The following is a 12,652-nucleotide window of genomic DNA, read 5'->3' as shown; positions in this document are numbered from 1 at the left end:
TCCCTGCTGCATCACCCACTGCAGTCCATTGGATTCCTGACCATCTGCAGACCAACTGCAGGCTCACAGTGGTTCACACAATGGTAAAATGAAATTGAGACTTTACATTTTGCCTCAGTGGTTTACAGCCTGGTGCAATCTCAAGACATTACTTCTGAACTCTTTCAAGATTGCAGCAACATACTTCTGTTGCTGAAAGACAAAAGACAGGGCCTAATCCAAACCCAGCTGAAGTCAGCAGAGAAAATGCCAACTTTTGCTGCTTTTTCAAGGCTTTTCAGAGGAATCAAGTTTCAGCCTCTTGGAGTTTCCTTTGTATATATTAAGCTTTGTTTAAAATTTTGCCCACTGCAGTGGTTTTCTGAGGCCATGGGAATTAGAAAAGGACACTGCAAGATAAGCAAGGCTGAGAGTTTGTAGGCACTGGATACTGTCTGATAAGTGCCTGTATTTATGCTCACATCCTGCAGTAAAAATATGCTAGTCTACTTCTTTTTCACGTAGGAGCAGGTTACCTTTCATTTACTGCAGCGTAACAGTGGGCACTCAAGCAAATATACATTGAACAGTATCCAAAGAGGAGGCTGTCATATTCCAGTTCATACAATACAAAAGAGAAAAACAGCAGAGAGCAGCTCCTGCTTCTGTTGTGAGATCAGTTCCAGGATTACTGGCTTAGTTTTTACTGGCTTCTTGAGAAAATGGGCTGTACATGACACATAAAAAGGTATGGCAGTGCTATTTTCCACATCAAGTCACGATTAATTTATCCTTCTAAATAACTCTGAGCAGTAAAAGACACACTTTATTCCTCACTCCTGCCAGTTTTAAGGTACTTATCCAATGGGTTTGGAAGCCTAATGGGATTCCCTTCATAGCTGTTCTAAAAATACCATTCCAGCTTTTGCACTTTTCTAAATGAAATCCTGTGCTTGCCAAAGTACACTTTTCCAGATAAAGCAACCATTGTCAACAGTCTCTGCAGTTTGGCTCAACATGATAAATGTTGATGGGAAGGCATAAGGTAATATTTTCAGAAATGCCGTAATGTTTCCAGAGGCTGTGTCCCATTTTCAGAAGTGAATGAAGTTCTTCTGAAGAGTCAGATTTTTCAAAATAATTTAGCATGCAAAGTTTTTATCAGCATATACACAGGCTTGTAACCAATTTGAGTGCTCTAGAAGCAGTGGGCAGGTATTTCAATGTGGATTAATATTGTCTAATATCCATTCTTCTAGAGCTACAGTTCCAATGTTTTAAAGAATTGGATTCTCAAATGTTAAAATCTTTTTATTTAGATTTTACCTTATCTTACCAATATTTCAGCACAAACTATAGGTATGGATTTGATTTGATTTCTTTTACTTGCAGCTTTCTTTTAATTTCAGCTTTCCCACCTGATGAACCAAACTGCATTGGGCAAGAGATATAAACACATTTCAAATGAAAACTAAGTGGAACCACTGGAAAGGGGAGTGGCAGCAAGTTAGAGTGAATAACAGAAAAATGAATACAAAACAAGTGGCTTCTGATAATGATGTTAACTACACTTCACTGAGTCAGTTTTATATCTACACAAAATAAAGGAGATACACATAAATTGAAAGAAAACTCCCTGGTTTAGCGGCAGAAATCACTCCAAACCTCTCATTAGTGAATGAAGCATTTCAACTATTTTATTTGCCTTCCTGCAATAACTGAATAAATCAATGTCTCTAACTTTGTAGAAAAACAGTTCAGTAAAAAGTCAACATAACACACTGGCTAAAAATCTCTTCCCAAAACACCCTTGGTAGACATTTCACCCCACAAAGAGGTTTCACAGTAACAAGTACATTACACTCTACACAAATAAAAATACTAACAATACTGGGTACTGGGTTGCAAATAATGGCCTTCTAAGCTCTCTTGCTGTTTGTGTACAATCTTCTGCTATGGTAAATGTACACCAAACAAACAAGTTGCTAAGAGATAAGACAGATTGTGAAATTATATTACATTAGCAGCAGCTTCTCAGATGCCCATGTAATCTTACCCCCACTGAGCAGTTTGCACCTCAACAGATGAGTGGCAAAGACCTTGCATGTACCATAAAGAGAAGCCATTGGGTGGAGTAGGTAACACACTGTAAATCCACACCCCAACTTGCCTCATGGTAATTTGTCTATGCAGGTATCCCTTGGGTTGCCCGGAGATGGATATTCTTTTCCTCTTCAGAGAAAACAAGGAAATTGTACCTGATGAAAGGCAAGATGAAACGTTTATAGAAAATGCGAAATGCTTCATTGTTACAAATAACTGAAAATTTAGAAGCTAATGTAAAAAAATTAGTTCTATGCCATGAGTTACTAGAAAAAAATATATTGTCTTCTGTTCTATTAAAACTGAAAACTTCTTTAAAATTCTAATTTTCCAAAACAAATGTTTGATATTGAAGTCTTTGTAAACTCAGAAGTTTCTTCAATTAAAATGAGCTGAGATGTGCAAGGATCATAGTACTACCCTCCCTCCAAGTAAAAAAAAAAAAAAAATTGTACTCTGAATGACGTAGCTCTATCCTCTACAGTAAACTGAGTTTATAGTTCTGGAACTCTGTTAACTAGACAAGCTTTATAATGTTTCATTTGCTTATAATTTATGTATGTACGTTATCACATAAATGAGACAGAGAGAAAACACTGATAAGGTAGTTTTATTTGTCTGGGATCTGGAGGCTTAGGTTTTTGAATGAACTTCAAGAATCTAAAAAAGGCTCTTTTTTTCCAAACTCAGTTGTATTTTCAAGTGAAACACAACTAAATTAACACTGTCATGCACCAAAATGTGTATGTTTATAAGAATGTATTTTTGCTCATCCTTGTACTAAACTCACTTTGGTGTTGAACTCACCTGTAGACATGTTTTGTTGACACAAGTTTTAAACAGTTGATAATTATCTCTATAAGCATCACTGGTTTTTTTTTTCCTGTTAAAGACCAAAATCCTGTGGACAGTGTGTCTGTCCACTTTAGATAATCTTTAACCTTGAGACAGCAACTACCTCAGCTAAGAACTGTTGCAAGAATCATGCTAAATTTTAAAAGATTTTTTTAGGTAGAAAAGTGAGTAGAATCACCAAATAGAAACCCAAATGTTTTGGGAATGTTTTATCCATTCTTCTTACTCAATACATATCTCCTGTCAAACATATATCCTTTATAGTATTACACTAAACAGCAGTTAAATAGTAGCTAACAGGAGAAGGAAGCCAGAGAGGGAGGAGGTGGAGGGAGTGGGGGAGAAAGTAAGAGGGAGCTGGGAGGGATTAGCAGAAAAGTAAAAGAGTGTTTCTTTGAATACTTGAATCTTCCAGCCCACACAGTCTTAAACTGGCTAACTGCACCACTGCCTTCACACGCTAACTTGACTTTTTTCCACGTGGATTAGTTTCTTTACGTTCCAAGAACCCTCTCTTTTTGAGCTGGAATTCTGTAGCTTGAGAAGCCAAAACAAATGTCTGGTTGTTCAGGAAACTCCGTGATGCAACAAGGCACAACAAAATAACCACTTTGAATTACATGGGGATCAGTAGTAAGGGAGGCCAAAGAGAACTACACCTGCCATGACCTCAACACAGCTACAGTCATTTGCTTTGTGTCAATACAAGGGCATCAAGCAACAATACAGAGCCAAGGTCAAGATCTACAGTTAGACAGGCTGTCCCTATGTACAGGGGCTCAGCTATAACTCCGTCCTGATGCAGGAGTGACAGACACACCCACAGCAATGACTGGAGAGAGATTTACTTAAATGAGGCATGCAGGGCCTGTACAGCAGGATAGGTGCAACAGCGCAGTATGCATCCTGCTGGACAAAACTCCAGAGGTATTTGAAGAAGTTCCTATTAAACTCTTGCTTCATGCTCAGTACCACCCTGAAGGAAGGAATGTGTTTATGGCACAAGTTAACAGGCCTGCCCACACCCTTGTCATGGAAATAGGCACAGCCCAAGGAGCATGAAAAGAGGTCAAGCCTCAAGATAAAGCCGGCAACAGAAACAAATGACAAAAATACATGCCAGTACCAACTTCAAAGGAGATAAAGCAACACAAGGCACCAACAACACCAGGCCTGAAGATACCATCTGATGCAGCAAATGCCCAACTTGCCTTTTGGGGTTGTGGTAACAGCAGGAGGATGCTAAACACAGAGGAGCAGGGAACTGCAGAAATCTCTCAAGTGACAGCTCCAGACCAACGGGGCTCTGGTGCAGACTGACGTAAATCTGTTGAGATGGGCATGCTACTCCAAAAGCACAGAAACCCTGACCATGCAGGTCAGATCATAATGAGCAAACAGTGGGGGAAGCTGTGCTCCTTCTTCCTGGACTCTCCAATCTCCATCTGCTTTTACAGCATGGTTTTTCCTGCTCTCCATCATATACTTCCTCATCAATTCCCTTTTACCACATGTAAGTTTTCACTCTCCCTCAGATTATTTCCTCACATGATCTTGCCTTGACCACTCCCATTATAAAAACCTCCCACCTGAGCCAACTTGTTTCATCAGAATCACTCCATCTTCCTTTCATTTTGAAGCTATTTGAACGCAGCCTTTATAGTTTCCACCTGGGGCTCCTCTGCTTGTGTGGTTCCTTCCCTTTTTAACTGCAGCTGTTTTTTACCAGAGTATTTAATAACACTCCTGTAGCCAAGAGGTACATCGGTAACCTGTGATTTATGGGAAAGGAGCAGGAGAATCTGTGCACATTCTAGTTGATGTTATACAGTTGTTATGAAACTCTTGAATCATGGAAGGCCTCATTGTATGGGACATCCACTATTTGTTTACAAAGGATGTATCATATCCCTCCTAGACAAAGCCCAGTAATGGGTTATTATAACTTTAATAATAACCTACTCAGAGAGCCTGTGGCACAATTAGTTGGATGAAGTCTAAAGAAACCATCTAAACCACTCTGTGTGAAATGCAGAGTGGAAATTCCCCAGGAGCAGAACAAAGGAAAACAGGCCTTCAAGGAAAGAAATCAGATTCAGAGGCTCAACAGACTGGCATTAGTAATGATCAGAAAAACTGGGCAGGAGAAATGGGTTCTGTGTAACTGCAGAAACTTAGCTCTATATCAATATAAATTAAGTGAAATGGAAGGGACAAGGCATCCAAAGGCTTGAGGGCAAAACGAAGTTTTGTTCTCTTTGAATTTCTATTATATCCTTTGGTTCTTTTCTGATTTCTCCTTGATTATTCCTTCAGTATGTCCCTCAAAAACCAACATCCTTTAGGAAAGTCTATCTGAACACCTGCTTTTGGGCTACTCACCAAACTGACAGCTAAAGTCACAAACACTTTGTTTTTGGCTAAATAAATCCTTGAGGAATCTAGTCAATGCATCACCCTTCACTTTTGGGTCTTCAGACAAACCTGTGCAGTGCAGATCCAGAGTTCATTGGCCTGTCAAAAATGTACATGCCTCAAAATTCCACTGTGGCTTAAGGACATCATTTCCCTGATTCTAAGATGTACAAGCATTTGTGTTCACATTCAAACTCTGAAGAAGGCAGAAGATAATCAAGAAATATTTTACTGAGCTTTTGCACATTTTTATTTTGCTTAACAGGCAAAACCCAGAAGTTTCAAATCCTAAGAAAACCTTCCTAAATATAATGCCTCTCCTGCTAACTCTCAGTTTCTTTGGGAAATCCAGAGGTTCCATCTGTGCTTAGCAAATCTGTTTCATCCTTCTGCAGTGAGCACCTGAGTAACACCTCCCTTAGTCAGAAGCTGTGAAAAAAACAGACACAAAAAAAAAGAAACAGACAAAAAAACAAAACCACGATAAAAAAACAGCAGCAAAAAAAACCAAAGAAAGCAAACAGTTTATTTTCTTTTCTTTTTTTCATTAATTCTTTTCTCTTCATGTTATCCTTCAATTTTCCTCCTTGCAAGAATATAAGATTCACATTTTTTAAGGTCAAAGGCAATTCAGTATTTTGTCTCTATGATTATCACTGGTTCTTCAGGGATACTTGAATGAGGTCAACTAAAGGCTGACACTTCCATTTCACCTTGTGGAAATCAGTATTTTAGGGATTTCCTGAGACAGAGATTACCTCCATGGTTGTCTGGCCTTTGACAGAAGAAAAGCATATGATTTTTTCCAAACAGTTTCTGAGCCCCTTTATACTTTTAGCAGCCTGTCACAAGAAGCTTTAATCTTTAATTCTGTGCTGTATGAAGAACTATTTCCTTTTGCTTGTTGTAAACCTGGCATGTAGTAAACTACTTGGGATCCTCTCAGTTTTTGTAGTAGAGAAAATGCAAAGGGAAAGAGACTTTGAGAAATATGGGCAGAGAGGAGGGAATGAGTTACACTCCTGCCTGCTCTCCCACCAACTCAAATATTCCTCCTGTAGGAGATTCTACATATAAGACCTGAACTATGTTGTCCATACCTCTTATCTCACAGCTTAAAGAAATTGAATGTCTTTATCGGAAGTTATGTTATGTAAATTTTAGAAGTTTTAGTTTATTGATGATATCCACTAATTGGTGAAATACGATTCACTTGTAAGTAAAATATGCTGGCTCTTTTTCTACTTATCTCTATGTCCGCTAATTTTATCTTTTATTATAATTCTTAATAACTTGTTTGGTGTAAAATTTGTATTTAGTGGTGCACACTAACCTGGAACCTCCATGCTCAAGACCCTCTAAAGAAGACTTGGATCATATTTGGACAAAGGCATGGTGATGTTCTCATTTATTTTTCTCATTTGTTCTACAACATCTCCCAGATGACTCAGTGTTCTCAAATATTTTCCTACAGCATATTTAAGTTAATTTGTTTTCAGGAAGATTGTTCCCTTGAGAAGCTAATTCTCCTTCAAAGGATTTGTTTCACTGAACAGGGAATGTGTTAATATTGACTCTGCCTAACCAATCTCTGTTACTGTCTTCGTGCCATCACACTTAAGAATCCAGGGAAATCACAGGAAAATCATGATCACCACTAAGTTAAATAAAGCTTATCATCTCAGATACAAATAGAGAGAGTTCACAATGTAAAGAAAATATAATGAAGAACTTGTCTGTGATCTTATGCAACTGCTCTTCAAATTTTATATGCGTATTTTACAGAATACTTGCATTAGTTTTCCTTCTCCTCTGTGCCTCATCCTGGGATATTTCATCCACAAACAAGGGCAGCTACACTATTACTGATTCTCAGGTCTCACCCTTTAGCAAAGCTGTGTTTCTGTGATCTCGTTTGCCTAGATTCTACATCAAACCTCAGTACAGCAAAATAAAAACTCTTAAAAGGAATTTTCACCATGTCAACCATGCCCATATCAAAGTGCAGGCAACTATAATCTGAGCTGTCTACACAGTCATGAAGACACAATGCTACTGGGAGACATGGAAGCACAGACCACACCAGCTACAAGTAACACAGAGATTAAAACTGCCCCAGTCTTTTCTCCCAGGAATATCAAAGGATACATAACCTGATGCTTTTTTTCTCAGATCTTTTTAAGGTTTCCAAAGACATTCTAGTTTAATTCTTGCAAATCTTTCCTAATGTAACATGCCTATATATTGTCATTGCTATTGATGTCCAAAGAAAAAAATTTATGAAATATACCACCAAGTCTTCCTGTTCCTGACAAATGTACTCCAACAGCATTTATAAAAAATGTCACACTATCCTTCACCATGTACCTCTTCACTTTCTCTTCCTTTTAATTATATCAAATGTGAACTCTTAATCTTCTTTTTGGAGACTTTATTCATTTTTCTACTCCCTAAATCTCTTGCCCCTTGTGTCCCTCCCCATCATTCCCATACTACACTTTCAAACAAGCACTTTCATATATTCTCCTTTCATGACAGGGAGTGACAGGACTTTTGAGGGAGTTCCCTATAATTATTGACACAGCCATTTAGTTATTCTTTTAAAAATCTTCCTTAGGCTTTCCTTTGTTGTGCCATTTCTATGCTAGACAGTCTTCGCTGTTCACATGGTTGCAAAGAAGACTGCAAATGGTTGCAGAAGACTGCAAACATGGTTGCAGAAGACTGCAAATCTCACTAGTTCATAGGGTTTCATTGCTGTCACTGCTGCTCATTAGCCTGTCCACCTTCATCTTTCCTCTCTTGCCTAATTAAGCTGAAAGATCCTAGGCACAGTCTTTTTTTGTGTGTGTATTTGTGATTAGTAAAGTCAAAACCACAACAGTGATGAGGTACCACTATAAAGTACAAGATGCAAGGCACGAGGAGCAACTAATTTGAGCAAGTATGCTAAATACATATGGCACAAGAACCATGTCTGATTTCACTGAAGATAGAAAGGGAAATTACTGATACCAATATTGCAAGATGGTATCCTTAAACACTCGAAAGCAGCAACAACATCCAGATGAGCAAGCGTCTTCATGATTCATTCCTACCTGCCTGTTGATAAAGAATATTACAGGCAGTTATTGTGATTATCACCTTCTCTGCCAAACCTCGGTAAGAATTCCATCTCCATTCTCACCAAGGCTTGACAGTAAGCAAATATCAGCCAAAGGAAACATGAACATGAACAGTTCTTACACCGCTGCAGTGGACCCCTAAAAGAACCCTGACTCCTGTGCACTTTCTGCTCCTCAGTGGGATTGCTAAAAACTTTGTTGTTTTCTATATTGCATTTTTACTGTTTTATACATTGTACATACAGATGGGATGTCATCATACTTTTGTTCAATGCAGTACTGTTTGCTCAGTAAACTGGGAGAAGGAACAAGAAGTACATATGGGAAAGCTTGTTTAATACATGGTCTTACTATATTAAGCTTCGTCTTTGTATTTCTTTCAGTTCTTACTCTTCTAATTCAGTATGTCAGCTGCCTAAAATTAGATTATAAATTCACTGGATCAGGAATTTTGCACCTTTTTTTACCAAGTGCTTTGTGAAAATTCTATGCAAATGGTAAACAGCAGTCAACACTATAATACTAATAAATGTAAATTAAATGGTGCCTCAGGAGCTATTCCCTCAGAACCGTAGCAGTCAGCACTTACGTAGGACTTCCCCCCACACCCCCCTGCCTGCATATACATCAGTTAATTAATTGAGGCTGAATGACAATGCCATAATTAGCCAAGCCCAGGCTGTTCACAACAGTGATGGGGCTACCAATATAATGAAGGTATTCATGATTCCAAGAAAGTATCTTCTGCCATTTCACTGGATGGAATTAAGATATTGTTTATGCTCAGAATGGTTGGCCTTATGACAGTACCAAGTCTATGCAGTATTGTAAGAAACATGGGAAATGAGCAGAAAGAGTTTGCACATTCACTCAGCAGCTGGCAATCACTGCATGTGAGCTAAAGAAACAGTCTGAACAATTAAGTGTTCAGTTGTTTCAGCTTTTCATAAATGTAGGGACAACATACAGGGATCTACAGACTGGCTGTTGTATGTAGTATCCACATGGATATGGATCGTATACATATGGAGTTATAGCCATTAAGTATACATCATTCAGGATACACACTGAGTAAGCTTAAAAACTTACCGAGGGCGTGAGTTATTCCCAGTGTGTTAACCACAGACTACCAATGACTTCCTCTACAAGGGAAGTTTCATGAATCTTTGTTTAGAGGCTAAACAACCAAGAAGCTGTTAAGCTGAATCACTTTTAAGAAACCAGGTTATTTAGTTTCAGAAACAGTCAAACAGAAATTGGTCTATATCAAACAGAAATTAATAATACCGCAGTTGCAAGTAATACACTCCATAATAACAATGCCTATTATCTATTGATACCATGCTACTTCCTGAAGTGAGTCTATGCCAATCATATGTGGGACATAACATCTACAAATAAGGAATACTGCAAAAGTTCAGAAAGAACAGGAGTGAGTCAGTCCCTGATTTCTCACCAGTCCAAATGATACAGTCTGCATTATGGAATAACACTGGTTTTGTTCCTGCTGTCATCACTTTATACATTATGCTCATATTCAGATATGCATGATTACACAGGTGCCAAGGAAGGTCAGACATCACATACAAGCCAACTCGGGACTGCCCATGCACTGTCAGCTATATGCAGATCTCCCAGTTAACTTGACTCAAAAACCTTGACGTGGCAGGCACAGGAGCTGTGTGTCTGTCCAGTGCAGGTACTTGTGTGCACAAGTGGCTGACAAGCTAGTTCTTAACTCATCTGTCATGGGTGTCACATGCAACCCTGTATAATCCCAAGAGATACTATTATGGCCATGAGCTGTGGGCTAAATTCTGTGCTATGACTTAAACTGCTGGAGCTAAGGAAGAAATTACTTAAAGCCATTGTAGAAGCTTCTCAGTGTCTCTTGAAGCTAGAGTGATCCTCTATGATGATTAGGAGTTCTTATGCTGGTGTATTTACCATGACCTCAGAAAACCTGTCAACAGAATATCTCACAGTCTACCTGCCTTTGCTTTTCTTCTGATTTTTGTTTTTCTCCTGTTGCAAAGAATTGTGAGGTGGAAGGTGCAAGCAAGCAATGTCTGCCATCTGTAGGCTGCTCATAATATGAAGAAGTAACCCCCAGGGATGCAATTTTTCAGAATCTCTACATATGACCTACAGTTATGTAGTTTAATCTTTCTTTCTGGTCTTCTGAATAGAAAAACATTTAGAAATCTAAGAAAAAGTCAAAGCCTTACCGTCATTGGGTCCCAAAAATTTCACCTTTCCTGTCTGGTAATTTACCTATTGGCTGCAGAATTGGGAAAAAAGTCAAAAAACACTGTTAGGGAAATTGAGTATATTTTCATGTAGGTTGAAATCTTGCATCAAATGTATCAGGCAACACCACCTGGAAAAGCTTGCTGATCCCAGCATCACCATTGCTGATATTATCATCTAAAGCCATGAAACAAGTCAAGTCTGGTAGTAAGAGTTATGCCCATCACTAGTGAAGCATCACAGTTTTTTTATCAAAACACCAAATCACAGCTATCACCAGGTTACATTTATCTTGTGTGAACCAAAACTGCACAAGCAACCAGACCTTCTGAGGTAATCACATATAAGTTACACATTTTGCATTCACTTAATGAAAAAAAAAAAAAAAAAAAAAAAAAGGAGGAAATAAATCTACCGAATAATCCCTGCATACCAAAAAAATAAACTAACCAAATATAAAAACTATGCACCAGAGGTTCATTTGTGAATGTAAACAACTGAAAAGTAATCTATTTACAGTTTGTAATGCATTCTCCTCTCCCTGTGTGGGTTTGTTCTGTTTATCATACTGCTTCACCACATCTCTAGCTGTGGAGATAGTAGAAATTTGGCCTGTCTAGGTGACAGTCATTTGCTTTGGACTTCTGTGTGAGAAAGATGTATCAGGAGACAGCAGAAAGAAAGATGATCTATAGGGCAGTCTTGTGGAAACATTTGCCTTTTTGCTTGCTCCCAGTCCTTTCCTTCAGTAGGAAAAAGTATCTGGCTACTTTCCCAACATCTTACCATGTTCTGAAAGTCCTTTTTGCTTCTTTGAGGGTTAAAGGAGAGGCAACTATATCCAGCCACTATCAAGTGAAAGAATAAAATTCAGCTCCATCATTTGCAGCTAGAGACTGCTTTGATAAGAACAGAGTTATGTCAGCCTTTATTAGTGATAATGAGGTTTCCTCTAATCATTTGATGCATGAATATCAAACTATAGATAATGAAGAAGTACAGCAGTGCCCTAGTGAATAAGCTGGCCTTATCAAATAAGGTAAGTAAACAATCTCACAAAAAAACCCAGACTTTTAGACCTGATGGAGATGCTGAATGACAAGAAGTATGCTCCTCTTTCACCACTTATTCTATGTAAGAATAGAAGTGTGAGACACAGATTTTTGCGAAACCTGTATCTGATCTGGCATGAGACTTTAGACCACAACACAAATGAAGAGACAATAATGAAGATGCTGATCACACGAGTGTAGTTCCACTGTCATTTGGATAACCACACAATTAAAGTATGAATGAACTAATCAGAGCTGGGCTGTCCATAAGGAATCTTGCTTGTCACCTACAGGTTTCTCCATTTACTTCTGACAGCCTCCTGGGAAGGAGTAATGTAGTGCCTTTGCCAGATAGCTGCACATCTACTGTTTTTTAAACTTCGTGAGAGAAGGGAAACACAGAGCACTGCAGAGTATCTATGCAGCCCTTATCAGTGCAATACCTTGCTTTATGATGCTCACAGTGAAAATTATGTTCTGGATGCTTTGTTCTTTATCTTGCAACAAATGCTGGTACACAGGCACACCCATATTTCCCACTGTTGCTCAGTTCTGCTTAAGATCTCTTGATGTCTGCCATATGGTATATAGGCATGTGTGCTCACCTGTGTACATGTATATACACATACTTCCTACAGTGCTTTCTTTGAGTTCTGTTCAGTATTTCTGTGACATTCCCCTACTAGCTCCCTTCTTCAAACCCTTTTGTTGTATGCAACACAGAAGGGACTTGTGGATATCCTGTTCAACTGGAACCTTCGGATGGAGCAACACTGTTGGCAGCAGTGCTTTCTGTTTTCTCTCCTCATTTAGGCGTAGTCCCATCTCTGGTTATCTATAGGGCTTTATCACTGCTATTCCTAAACTCTGGCA

Source organism: Heliangelus exortis, chromosome 5 (assembly GCF_036169615.1).
Source record: "Heliangelus exortis chromosome 5, bHelExo1.hap1, whole genome shotgun sequence".
In the NCBI taxonomy this organism is placed as follows: Eukaryota; Metazoa; Chordata; class Aves; order Apodiformes; family Trochilidae; genus Heliangelus; species Heliangelus exortis.
The sequence above is the reverse complement of the archived record's forward strand: the minus strand, read 5'-3'. Positions refer to the sequence as shown.